Genomic DNA, 12580 nt, shown 5'->3' on the forward strand with positions numbered 1-12580 from the left:
TGAAGCTGAAAGGCTTTGTGGATCTGAAGCACTTTGGAAATGCAAGAAAGCAAGAAGGCAAAACCTAGCTTTTATATGGGATAAAGAAAGAAATTTGATCCTAAAACTCCACTCAGTCACCGTATTTGTTGGATTACAGGTACTACATTATTGTGAAAGTTTAAGTGACTGCATCAAAACTCACGTGAAGTACATCAAAGCTTGCTCGTGAACCTAAGGAGGCATAACATACAATACTTATTTTTGTTTTTTTCTTCAAAGTGTAGGGTGAGAGGTGTTGAGAGATAAGTCTAGCATCGGGAAAAAAAAATTGTGTGTGCTTATAAGTAGTTGGGCTCCTGTGCATATTGTAAATTGCATTTTATAGTAAAATCTCAACTTTCTTCATAGTATGAGAGTAGGTTGTTTGTACTCAATGTCACTGACTTGTGTTGTCGATGTTCTAGGCTTGAAATTTCGCCACACATGAGGAGGCGTTTGAGAGATAAATCTCGAGGAAATGAGGGACCTTGCATGTGCTTAAGTAATTGGGCTACTCCCCATATTGCTAATTGATTTTGTATTAGAACCTCAACTTTCTTGAGGAGGGAGTTACACTTCTTTATGTGGTTCTTTAACTTTATGGAGAGATGCTTGGCTTCACAAAATCGTGGAGGAGTTCCCATATAAACCCAATTTATTGTCTATTCACAAAACTTTATGCTTACTATTAGAATGTTCATATTATAGTTCACTATATAAAAAATAATAAAACATGAGATCAATTATTCATCGAACTGTATAAAAACAGATGATCAAAAGTACTACCAACTTCTTATCTATTTGCTACAGTTGATTGACAATTTATAGTCAACATTTGACGTGGTATATTTTGCTCATGCTAACGTGGTGAGGAGTAACACCCCATTTTGCCATATTTTTTCTCGGAGTGTTACAATCGAAGTAAGTTGTGCATATTCCTTTTATGGTGTCCCTTTGTTGGTGTTGTTGGCAATGGCTAATTGGGCTATTTGGGAGATGTTTCATCCTTTTTAACTCCTTAGGTGCCTTCTTTTGTAGGTCAATTTCCTATTGGATTCCCCCCTTCCCCCCACTTCTTAGCGTTTGTGGTTTATGGGTGGCTTGCAATACTTTTAGGGCAACCAGGAAACTTCAAATTAGGTTCGCTTTGAAGGGTTTGAGATGGATCTTGCCTCCCCAAACCATTTGCTTCTTAGTTATTATAGGGAGTTGGTTGTGGTTGTTTTTCCTGGTTGTGCTTCATTTTCAAGGATCAATGTAGGGGGCTTGGTCAAGTGAGACAAAGTCGTTGTATTTTCATCGGCGTTCGAATGTAGTGTTAAACGAGTAAGGGTGGTGTAGAAACTTCTTTTTGAATGACTCCACTCAAAGTTGATAGGAAGCATCTGCTGTCATCAACTTTACTTTACACAGGACACACAAAAGAAGTATCTTGACTGTATTAGGCGGGTGAGGTCACTAGAACATGAGAGTAGGGTACAAGAGAATAAAATGCATTTAGGGCGTAGAATATATGAACCTTAATGGGAAAATCTATGAAAGTAGTAGAAGTTATGGTGAGGACAATGATAAGTTTTATGTGCCTCCAGGAAATTGAGTGGGTTGGTCTTAAGGCAACTAAAAACTCAGGTTTTAAGCTTTGGTATTCAGGCAAACACAAATCGAGAAAAGGTTTTGGCAGCAACATGGATTAGACTCTAACAAAAGATGTGGTAGATGTTAAGAGGGATGGAAAAAGAATTATAGCAATAACGATTTTGATAGGGTAAGAACTCATCAATGTGATTATTGCGTATGTATCTCAAGTTAGGTTGGATAGGATTTTGAAAGAAAACTTTTAAGAAGATCTTGGTGAATTTGTTCAAGGAAATTTAAATGGACATGTAGACAAGAAGACATGCAACTACATATGTTTCCATGGCGGCCATGATTTTGGGGAGAGAAACAAGGATGAGAGAAGCCATTTTGGATTTTGCAATGACATACAATCTCTTTCTAGCCAATACATTCTTTAAGAAGAGAGAAGAGTATGTGATCATCTACAAGAATAGATACTCCAAAACACAAATAGATTTCTTTTTAATGAAAAGAAGGGGGGGTCGTATAACTTGTAAGGGCTGCAAAGTTATACCGAGAAAAAAACCTGACTAACCAATATCTCATGTTTGTGATAGATGTACATATAAAAAAAGATATAAGAAAGAAAAAGAGCTAGAAGTGTCCAAGAACTAGGGGTTGAAATTTAAAAAGACAAAGCAAGTCCCTTTCAAAGAGAAAGTACTCGCCCAATGTGTTCGGGAAACGGAAATGAACACTAGCAAAATGTGAGATATCATGTCTAGCTATATCTAAAAAGTTGCAATAAAGGCATTAGAAGAGTCCAAGGTTTTTGCTCCACATCAAAGGGAATGTTGATGGTGGAAGGAAGGGATATATAAAAAAGGTTAAGGCTAAGAAGGAATGTTGTAAAGCCTTATATAGGGATATAACTGATGAAAAATATAAGAGGTATAAAGTAGCGAAGAAACTCCTCAGAGAAGCGAAGCTTGCAACTTTTGACAATATGTATAAGTGATTAGATACAGAAGAAGGAGAGTTGGATATCCATAAACTGGCTAGAGCAAGGGAAAAAAAAGGAAGACAAGAGACTTGAACTAAGTAAGATGCATCAAGGATGAGAATGGAAATGTTTTAGCTATGTGGAACGTGGTTAAAGACAGATTGAGAGCTTATTTTCATAATTTTTTTTTAGTGAAAGACACGAAATGAGTACTTCTTTAGGTGAGTTGAATAACTTAGAAAAGTATAGAAATTATCCTTATATCACTGAATTAGGAAAGAGGAAGTGGTTGTAGCTTTGAAAAAATGAAGCTTAGAAAAGCAGTGAGTCTTGACGTATACTGATCGAAGTGAAGATCTTGAGAGATAAGATAGCATGGCTCATAAACATTTTCAATAAGTTTTGAAAACGAAGAAGATGTCAAACAAGTGGCAAAAAAACACTTTGGTGAAAGTGGCATGAACCATAAGGATATTAAGTTAATGATTCATAGAATAAAGCTTTGGGAGAGACTAATTGAGCATAGACTAAGGCATGAGACATGGGTCTCAAACAATCTAAGTTTCATGCTAAAACGCTCAACTATAGAGGCAATCTATCTTCTACGAAGATCGATGGAACGATATAGAGATATGCAAAAGGATTTGCAAATGGTCTTTATAAATTGAAAAAAAAAACGTATAATAGGGTCCCAAGAGAAATTCTTGGGCGGATTCTAGAGAAGAAATGAGTACGACTTAGATACACTCTTCGCCTTGGTAGCTCTTTGTGAAGAAGTAGTTATGGCGTCTCTATTAGCTAGTGAACTAGCTGTTCTTGTCTGAACTAGTTCATTTAGGGTAGCTCTTTTAGTTGGTTAGCTAGTGTCATTAGTCGTAGCATATATACAAGCAATAAAGGATATGTATGATGAAGGAAGGGTTGCAGTAAGAACTCATCAAGGATAAACTGAAAGCTTTCCTATAATTATAGGGTTACACCAAGGCTCAGCTTTAAGTCTTTTGCATTGGTAATCGATGAGTTAATGGGACATATTCAAGATGATATCCCTTAGTGTATGCTTTTCACAAATGATATATTGTTGATAGATAAAACACATGAGTACGTAGATGTCAAGCTTAACTTTTGGCGAAAAGTGTTTGAATCTAAAGGTTTTCACCTAAGTAGGTCAAAGATAGAGTATATGGAGTGCAAGTTCAGTTGAAATAGAGGTCCAAATGAGATAGAGATGAGGATTGGAAACCAAGAAGTACCATATAGTGAACATTTTTAGGATTTGATACCAAGAAGTACCATATAGTGAACACTTTCGTTATCTTAGATCTATCTTGCAAAAGAACAAAAAATTGGATGGAAATGTTAACCATAGAATACAAGCTGGTTCAAGATACTTGAAGAAGCCTCTCACATTTGTTTTTTGAATTTTCTATTACGTTGAATTTCTCACACATCATATCAATTAATTTTTCCTAGAAACGTTTCTTGATCAATCCTTGAAGAAAGGATATAATGGTAGGAAATTCAAAAACTACGACGAATGGAACCCCGTACATGCAAGGATTTGGATTAGAGGGTGGAGACGATGACATAGCCCCACGATGAAGGTCCTCAAGGCAATGCCACACCACCACTGTGACCTAGTAGCCACGACAATGCCACCAGGCAATGGCGCCACTTCCATCGTCGCTGCCCTTGCAACATCACACTCAAACCAAACCCTAGGAAGGAGGCCTAGGTCCATTTCCAAGCCCATGGATTAGAGGCCCAGAACTTGGCAGCTGCCACAGCAGACCCAGGCCAAGAGGCCCAGTCCACTACAACAGCTGCACAACAGGCCCAAACCTGAGCCTAGAACACGGTAGTTGCTACTAGCTAAGTAGATCAAAGGACCTAAGCCGAAGCCACCCAACCAGCATGCCATGTTGTGGCAGCCCAACGACCAGGAAAACACACGACCATGCATGCCCAAAGCAAACAGATGTTGGCCCAACGCACTTCGACCCACTCCGACGACCTGGCCTGCGACCCAATCCATTCTAAGGCCACCTTCAGCGATCTAGATTCAGACCACAGGTCCAGCTTTGGGCTTAAGCTTTGTACTTGCAATCCATTATACTTCCACCATGCATGGAGACGCCCATTATCCAGACTCTTCCAATCCAAATGGCGAGCACTACCTGCCCTAGCAGGTTGCTAATTTGACGAACACCCTCGGGCAGTAGACCACCTTGGTAAACCAACTCCTTGAGCACATCGAGATGCAGCGTGCCTTAGACGAGGTGTCTCGAAGCAGGATAAGGACTGAAGAACATGATTCATTCCTAAGACGTCCCGGCAAATAGCCGCTAAGCCAGTCACGAACTGTGCGTTCGGGTAGTGTACACTCTCGCTTGGGCCCTCGAGGAAACGTTTTCTCCCACCTAGATGCACAGAGATGTGTTCATTGCCAACTCGGCTCATGAGTTAGTGTGCATTCGAGGTTGGGTCCACATTCCGATGAGTACTCAGCTTCCATACAAGGTAATGGAGTAGGCAGCCGTATGATGCCTAGAGGAGAGCACGAGAGCAGTCCAGTTCAAGTTTCATTGGCAGCCCTTGCCCATAGTGACGACGGGTAACACAAAGTGAACCACATGCACCGTGACCACGGCACAGACGAGTAAGACATGCGGAAGAACAACTTGGACCAGAAGGTCAACACCGGGGGTAACTTAAGGCTTCGCTGCCCCACCAGGCGTAAATCCAAGAAGAAGTACAAATGCCCGTTGTAAAGCAGCTGTGCAGATTCCAACGTATTGACACTACCGACGATGTCCTTTGGAGAAACATGGCCAACCTAAACAGGTCACCCTTTACAGACAAGATCGAGCAGACAGAATCACCTTGGAAGTTTAGCTTGTGTGAGAACCCGTATTTTAAAAATGTATATTTACTATAATTATTTTTTTAAATAATAATAAATATATTTATTAGGTATGTTTATCATATTGAAGTTCCAGTACGTTGTTGACTCACCATATTGGTTTTACATAATGTGTTGGTAGAAGGTGGAGTGGTGGAGCTGGCTCTAGGTGGTAGCATTCTTATCTAATTTGTTAAGGTTATGTGGCATTGTTTAGAGGTCCCAGGTGCTCCACAAGCACTCTATTGTTGCTGAGTAGCTATAGCTAGTAGCAGGAGCTGTCTTGCATGCATGAGGATTAGACACACTTCGAACCATTCTTATCTTGGTTGCCACCACACCCACCAATGTTATGCTTTTAAGTTGCCGACTTCTCCTAGTATAAATAGGAGCAAAGGCTCCATTCTTTTGAAACCACAGAAACATGCAATGCATGCATTACGTAGGGGTGGTGTACTTATAGTATATATATCTATGTATACATATGTATGTACTTGTGTGTGTGTGTGTGTATTATATATGTATAGAGAGAGATAGCGAGCTAGGGTTAGAGAGTTTGAGGTGTGTGGAGATGTTAGTTGGGTTGTCTTGCCAAAGCTTAGATTATCGAGGTGAGTGGTTTATGTAATGTGTTTAAAATATTCTTATTTTCTGATAAATGAAAACCACGAGCTATTGTGGGTTTTCTATATTTCAAATCTCCATCTATTTTAAGTCAAGCATGTTGGATTTTTTGTAAATGTTTTATGATGTGATATATATTGTATATGAAATTACTTGAGATGTTCATGGAGCATGAGAACTTTAGTGTTGCATTAATCCGAGGGATAAATGTAAACTGCACATGGGGACATTAGGGCAGATGGCCATTAGGGGTCACGTGGTGAGTTACAATTTATGAAGGATATAATGGACACGTAAAGGGATGATGTGATATGGAATTGTGGCTAAAGCTTTGATATTATTATCCTATTTTATAGTGTGATTAAAATGGCATTGCTTGACTGACATATTACATATTCTACTCACTGAGCGATGGTGGTTGTTGCTCACTCCTGACCTATTATTTTACAGATGAGTTATTTGGCAAGGCAAGTGGTATTTGGCAAGACAGGTGTTGGAAGAGTTGAGGTTGTGATTGAGGAGAAGTTTAAGGATTTTAATTTATTACTTTTGTACACCCTGTAAGGTTTTGGAGTTATTTTAATAAGAGGAGTTCATTTTTCAACCCGTGTCAATTTTATTTTATTTATTTTACTTTTACCCTCGCGTTGGGTGCGGGGTTATTTTTTTTACCGACCCCGGATCTGGGGCGTGATAGCTTGCCACATTTCACCTTGTTCAAAGGAGATAAAGATCCGGATAAGCACCTGATGCATTACCGAAGTGCCATGACCCTCTACGCTGACAATGACGTGCTCATGTGCAAAATATTTGCCACAATGCTCTAAGGCGAGGCGCAAGATTGGACCCTGGCACCACGCTTAATTCAGAACTTCAACGAACTTTCCTTGGTTTTCACTAAGGAATATTCATCTTACCGTTCAATTAAGAAGAAATTTCACCACCTCTTCAACATGAAAAAGGACCGTAAGGAGTCACTCTGCACATACGTTAAAAGGTTCAAGGCGAAGATTGTCAGATGCAATGATAGCATTGCATGCTCAGCTTTCCGAAAGGGGCTCTTAGCTGATCACCCACTTTTAAGAGAATTAATTATGAGCGAGAACTTTTCCTTGACAAACTCTTATGCTTTGGTAGAAAAGCACTCCATATGGGATGAAGAAAATGGCTCCCAGAAGCTGCGTAAAGATGCAGAACCGACTCAAAAAAAGGCGGGCGATAAACCGCTCAATAACAAAAGTAAGCCATGAGACAGACGAAATAACTGATCCCCAACAAAGGGAGGTACAACGCCTAAAACGTACACTAAGTTCTCAGTCCCGATTAACTAGATCTTTATTGACCTCAAGGACAAGCCATGGTTCAAGCTGCCGCCACCCATAAGAAGTGACACCTCTAAGATAGACCAAACTAAGTACTACATATTCCACAGAGGTCCTGGGTACACAACAAATGACTGCACCACATGGAGGAAATACCTTGAGTGGCTCGTGAAGGAAGGCAAGTGCACTAATATGTTGACAAGCCAGCTGCTCAGCCAAGGTGAGAAGCAGATGCCGATGTCGAACCCCCAACCAAGATGATCTGAATCAAGGAAATGTTTGCCGAATCCGAGCATCTAAGGGCCACCAACAACTCTAAGAAGAGAAAGATCCAGTAGGCGAGATCGGTCAATCAGATTTAAGCTGTAGATGCTATAACTAGACCAATCATCGATTTCACTGAGCATGATGCTGAATGAGTATATTTTCCCCATGATGCTTTGGTGATTTTTGTTCAATTGGCCACGGCATCGTTGACAGAATTATGGTGGATAATGGCAACTTAGTCAACATCCTACAACTATCAGTCATCCAAAAAACGGGCCTAGAAAGTACGATCCAACGTAAATCAGAGGTCTTATCACAGACCTTCATGATCGTCAGTGACCCATCTCTCCATAATGGGATATTGGGCCAACCATGGTCAGTGAAGATTAGAGCTGTGACCTCGATCGAGTATCAAAAAAATTGATTTCGCATCCCAGGATGAGCTGTCAGAGAGATCAAAGGTGACCATGCTATGTCCAAGCGATGCACTATACAAGTTCTTAAGGAGATGAGGAAGAAGTATTTCGTCCTAGCAGTAACAATTAAAGTGTAGAATGACGACTCTATCGCAACCAAATAGCAATTATAGCAGGCAGGTCAAGAAGATGGCGTTAAGGTCGACAATGCCCTGGAAGATGAATCAAGATGGAAACCTGAAGATGACGCTGAAGACATTATGCTTAACCCCCGCCAGCCAAAAAAGATGGCTATAATTGGCTCACGTTTGAGCCCGACAAAGAAAGAAGAACTCACGACTTTCCTTAGGGAAAGTCGCGATGTTTTCGCATGGTCACCCTCTGACATGCCCGACATTGATCCAGCGATAGCTAACCACAAACTGCATGTTGACCCTGCCACCAAACCTATGATCTAGAAAATGAGACATTTAACACCCGAGCAAGTGACAATTATTGAGGCGTAGATCAACAAGTTACTAGAGGCTGGATTCACTGAGGAAATGGTGCACTCAGCATGGTTGGCCAACGTCGTGCTAGTGATGAAAAAGATAAGGGTATATTGAGAGTATGCGTGGATTACATCGACCTCAACAAGGCACGCCCTAAAGACAACTACATGGTTCCCCGAATCAACATGCTCGTTGACTCAACATCCGAGAACCAGCTGCTCAGCTTCTTGGACGCGTACTTAGGCTACAATCAGATTGCCATGCACAAGCCTGACAAAGAGAAGACTGCATTTGTGATCGAGCGAGGCACATACTGTTACAAGGTCATGCCCTTTAGCCTCAAGAACATATGAGCAACATACCAACAACTCGTAAACACGATGTTCAAGAAGCAGATCGAAGTCATCATGGAAGTTTACGTTGACGACATCATGGTGAAGGGTAAGAAGCGGTTAGACCACATTCGAAACTTGGTAGAGACTTTTGACATCTTTCGAGAGTACAATATGAAGCTTAACCCAACCAAGTGCACTTTTGGCGTCTCTTCAGGCCGATTCTTAGTGTACCTTGTAACCCAATGAGGAATTAAGGCTCATCCAAGGCAGATCAGAGTGCTCCTAGACATGAAATCACCCACAACTCTGAAGGAGATCCAAAGTCTGACCAGACGAGCAGCTGCACTCAATTGTTTCCTTTCGCTATCCACTGACTGATGCAAGCCATTCTTCAAGGCAATAAAAAGGCGTAGAAGGACAAGTGAGAAGATGAGTGCGAGAAAACATTTTAGGACTTAAGCAGTACCTGACATCACCTCCACTACTATCCAAGCCAAAAACAGCAGAGAACCTGTACATCTATTTGGCAGTATCAGAAGTAGCAGTAAGCTCTACCCTCATACGAGAAGAGCTGAGGCTCAATTGCCTGTATTCTATACATCTAAAGCTCTATTCGATGCGAAAACCAGATACCCGAAGATTGAAAAGCTAATTTTGGCGTTAGTTGTTGCAGCTCAGAAGCTTAGACCCTAATTTCAAGGGCATCTGGTCATCATCATGACCCAATACCCACTGCAATCAGTTTTGCAAAGTCCGGACACTTCTCAACGAATGATGAAGTGGGCATTGGAACTTGGCCAATACAGCTTAGCATACTAAACCAACACAGTGATAAAAGCCCAAATGTTGGTGGACTTCATAGCAGAATTCACCCCAAGCCTGAAAGATGTAGGAAACACAGCCCGAAATACCCCGGAGGTAGCCGAGCACTCCATAGTAGTACCAGCCTGGAGATTTTTAGAGTTTGCAAGTCGATGGATCATCCAACCACTAAGGATCAGGGGCATGCCTAGTTCTTACTACTCTGGACGGTTTGATGCTCTGACAGGCGATCACTCTAAGCTTTAAGTTATGAAACAATGAAACAGAGTATGAAGCCTTACTAGCAGGTTTCTAATTCCTAGCTAATCACCAACCAAACCTCAAGGGAGTATGCAATAAATTATTCAAGGATAGCCTGATACCTCGAGAAGGTACGAGAGCAGCTAATGACGTCCTATGCATACATATTCACTTAGGTTCCACGAGCAGAAAATGCCTATGCAGATGCATTAGCAAGCCTAGGCTCCATGCTAAACCATTAGCTTAGGCGCTCCATCCCGGTCGAGTACTTGGAAAAGCCAAGCATAGATGAGGAACCAGTAGTCGAGGTGGCACAGATCAACACAACCCTGAGTTGGCAAGATCCCATCATCGACTACATAATCAATGGAACACTCCCCATAGACAGACTGGAGTCCAGGAAGGAAGATCATTTTCAAGACCATATCTTTGCTGCTTATCACCTTCCGACGACCTGAAGATTCTTAGCTCAATCCACGAAGACGTATGTAGAAACCACTATGGAGGTCGCTCCCTAGCGCAAAAAGCTCACAACGTTGGCTATTACTGGCCAACCATGCATTAAGATGCCAAAGAGTATGTATAAAGGTGTGACAGCTGCCAGCGCTTCAAGCTTGTGCCCATATTAGCTGCCAGTAAACTTCACCTGCAAACGAGCCCTTGTCCATTCATGTAGTGGGTGATTGACCTGGTAGGACCAATGTCGTTTGCCATTAGGGATAGAGGCATGATGCTCGTAACAACCGACTACTTCACAAAATGGGTCGAAGCAGAACCCATGGCTACAACTACCCAGACGGACATAGAGCGCTTCATATGGAAGAACATCATTTGTCGCTTCGGCATCCCACATTCCATCGTCACCGATAATGGTCCGCAGTTCGTGGGTAAAGACTTGGTGAAATTCTTTGAAAAAATATGGCATCAAGTAGCAAATGTCCACACCCCGATATTCATAGGGCAATGAGTAGGTCGAGGCGTCCAACAAGACCATCATTTCTGCTTTGAAAAGACCATTTTAAACAAATAGGGCAAGTGGCCAGACAAGCTCCCCGATGTTTTATGGGCATATCGCACCACCAAAAGATGAGCAATTGGTGAAACTCCATTCTCCTTGGCGTATGGCTCTGAGGCAATCATTCATCACAATGTCACAGTACCAAGCATCAGCACTGCATTGCCAAATTTAGAGTATAACGAAAAGGAGATGGCCACAAACTTAGACCTGGTAGAGGAAGAGTGCGAGAAAGTTATCACCCATATTGTGGCCTATTAGCAGCAGTTCATCATCATCCGACGGTAAGGCTCCAAAAAGATGGCTCCCATCTAGGAAGGTTCGTACAAAATCAGTTGAGTAGGCGGAAATGGCAGCTACACCCTTACCACTATGAGAGACAAAGAAATCAACAAGCTGTGGAATGCCTATAACCTGATAAAGTACTACATGTGACCTCCTACTATTCCTTGGACCCCGTTTAAGATAAAAAAAGTTTGAAGACTCAAGCAGCTCGACGAACAAGACCTCGCATGCTGAGAATTATCAATTGTTATGCCATAACTACTTACAAGCAAAGTTAATATAAGCCTCTATTTTCAATAAAGATTGAAGGAATTATTCACAAGCTTGGGCCAAATGCATAAACAAACTGACCAACCCTATGACAAGCAGAAGGCACCCTCTGCCCTGCAGACATGAGGTAAACTAATTTCCCGATACCTATCTGGGTTAGCTTTCCAACGTGAGAGGGTAAACTAATTCTTAAACCACCTATGTGACAAGCAAAATACTCCATTTTCCCATTCAGACATGGCGTGTGCTCTCTAATACTAGAGGGTAAACTAACCTGGAGTATCCAGACGTGGATGGGTGGTACAACTGCTCAGTTTCCCCTGAATACAACAACTACCTAAGTCGGACGATTCCCATAATTGGCCACGATATTCTTTCCCCTGGAATAGACTTAGCCAGCTAAAGGATTCCATTCCGCGGGATCCCGGGTCTCTAACCGAAAGAGACACTAAGTGCAGGACCTCTTCCCATGAAAGAGTTCGCGTGACAAGATGGTCCGTCCTCGACGTGAATGTCTTTATGAATGTGGCTTAGTTTTAAAGTGTTGAAATACTAGTTAAACGACCTGTAGAATCAAGTGACAACTCGGAAGGATATGGATTCTGAGGAGCAATTCTGCCTACACCTCACGCCTAAAACACATATGAGAGCTAAATGTGACGCATGAAGTAGTTAAACAGGTCGTCTACTTCTATAAGTAAGACGCCCGACCGACAACCTAACAGCTAGCAGCCCAAAGGAATCCGTAAACCGAGACTTACACCTGCTATGACTACATGGACTTACATACTTACTTAAAATCGGCGCTTTCGGCAGACAGTCTGCGGTTTAAGTTTTGCTGGGACAAAGCAGAGGTATAACTACAGCAACTATACGGACCTCATCTGCTTCCTAAGTGAAGCATGAGTCCGGCCGATGGCTCTATAAGTTAACCATTTCGCAACACGCCCTGGGAGGGCCAAGGTTCTAGAAGCCACTTGTAAGTCGAAATACAACCATAGTGGCCTCGT

This window comes from Malus sylvestris, chromosome 5 (assembly GCF_916048215.2).
Source record: "Malus sylvestris chromosome 5, drMalSylv7.2, whole genome shotgun sequence".
NCBI lineage: Eukaryota > Viridiplantae > Streptophyta > Magnoliopsida > Rosales > Rosaceae > Malus > Malus sylvestris.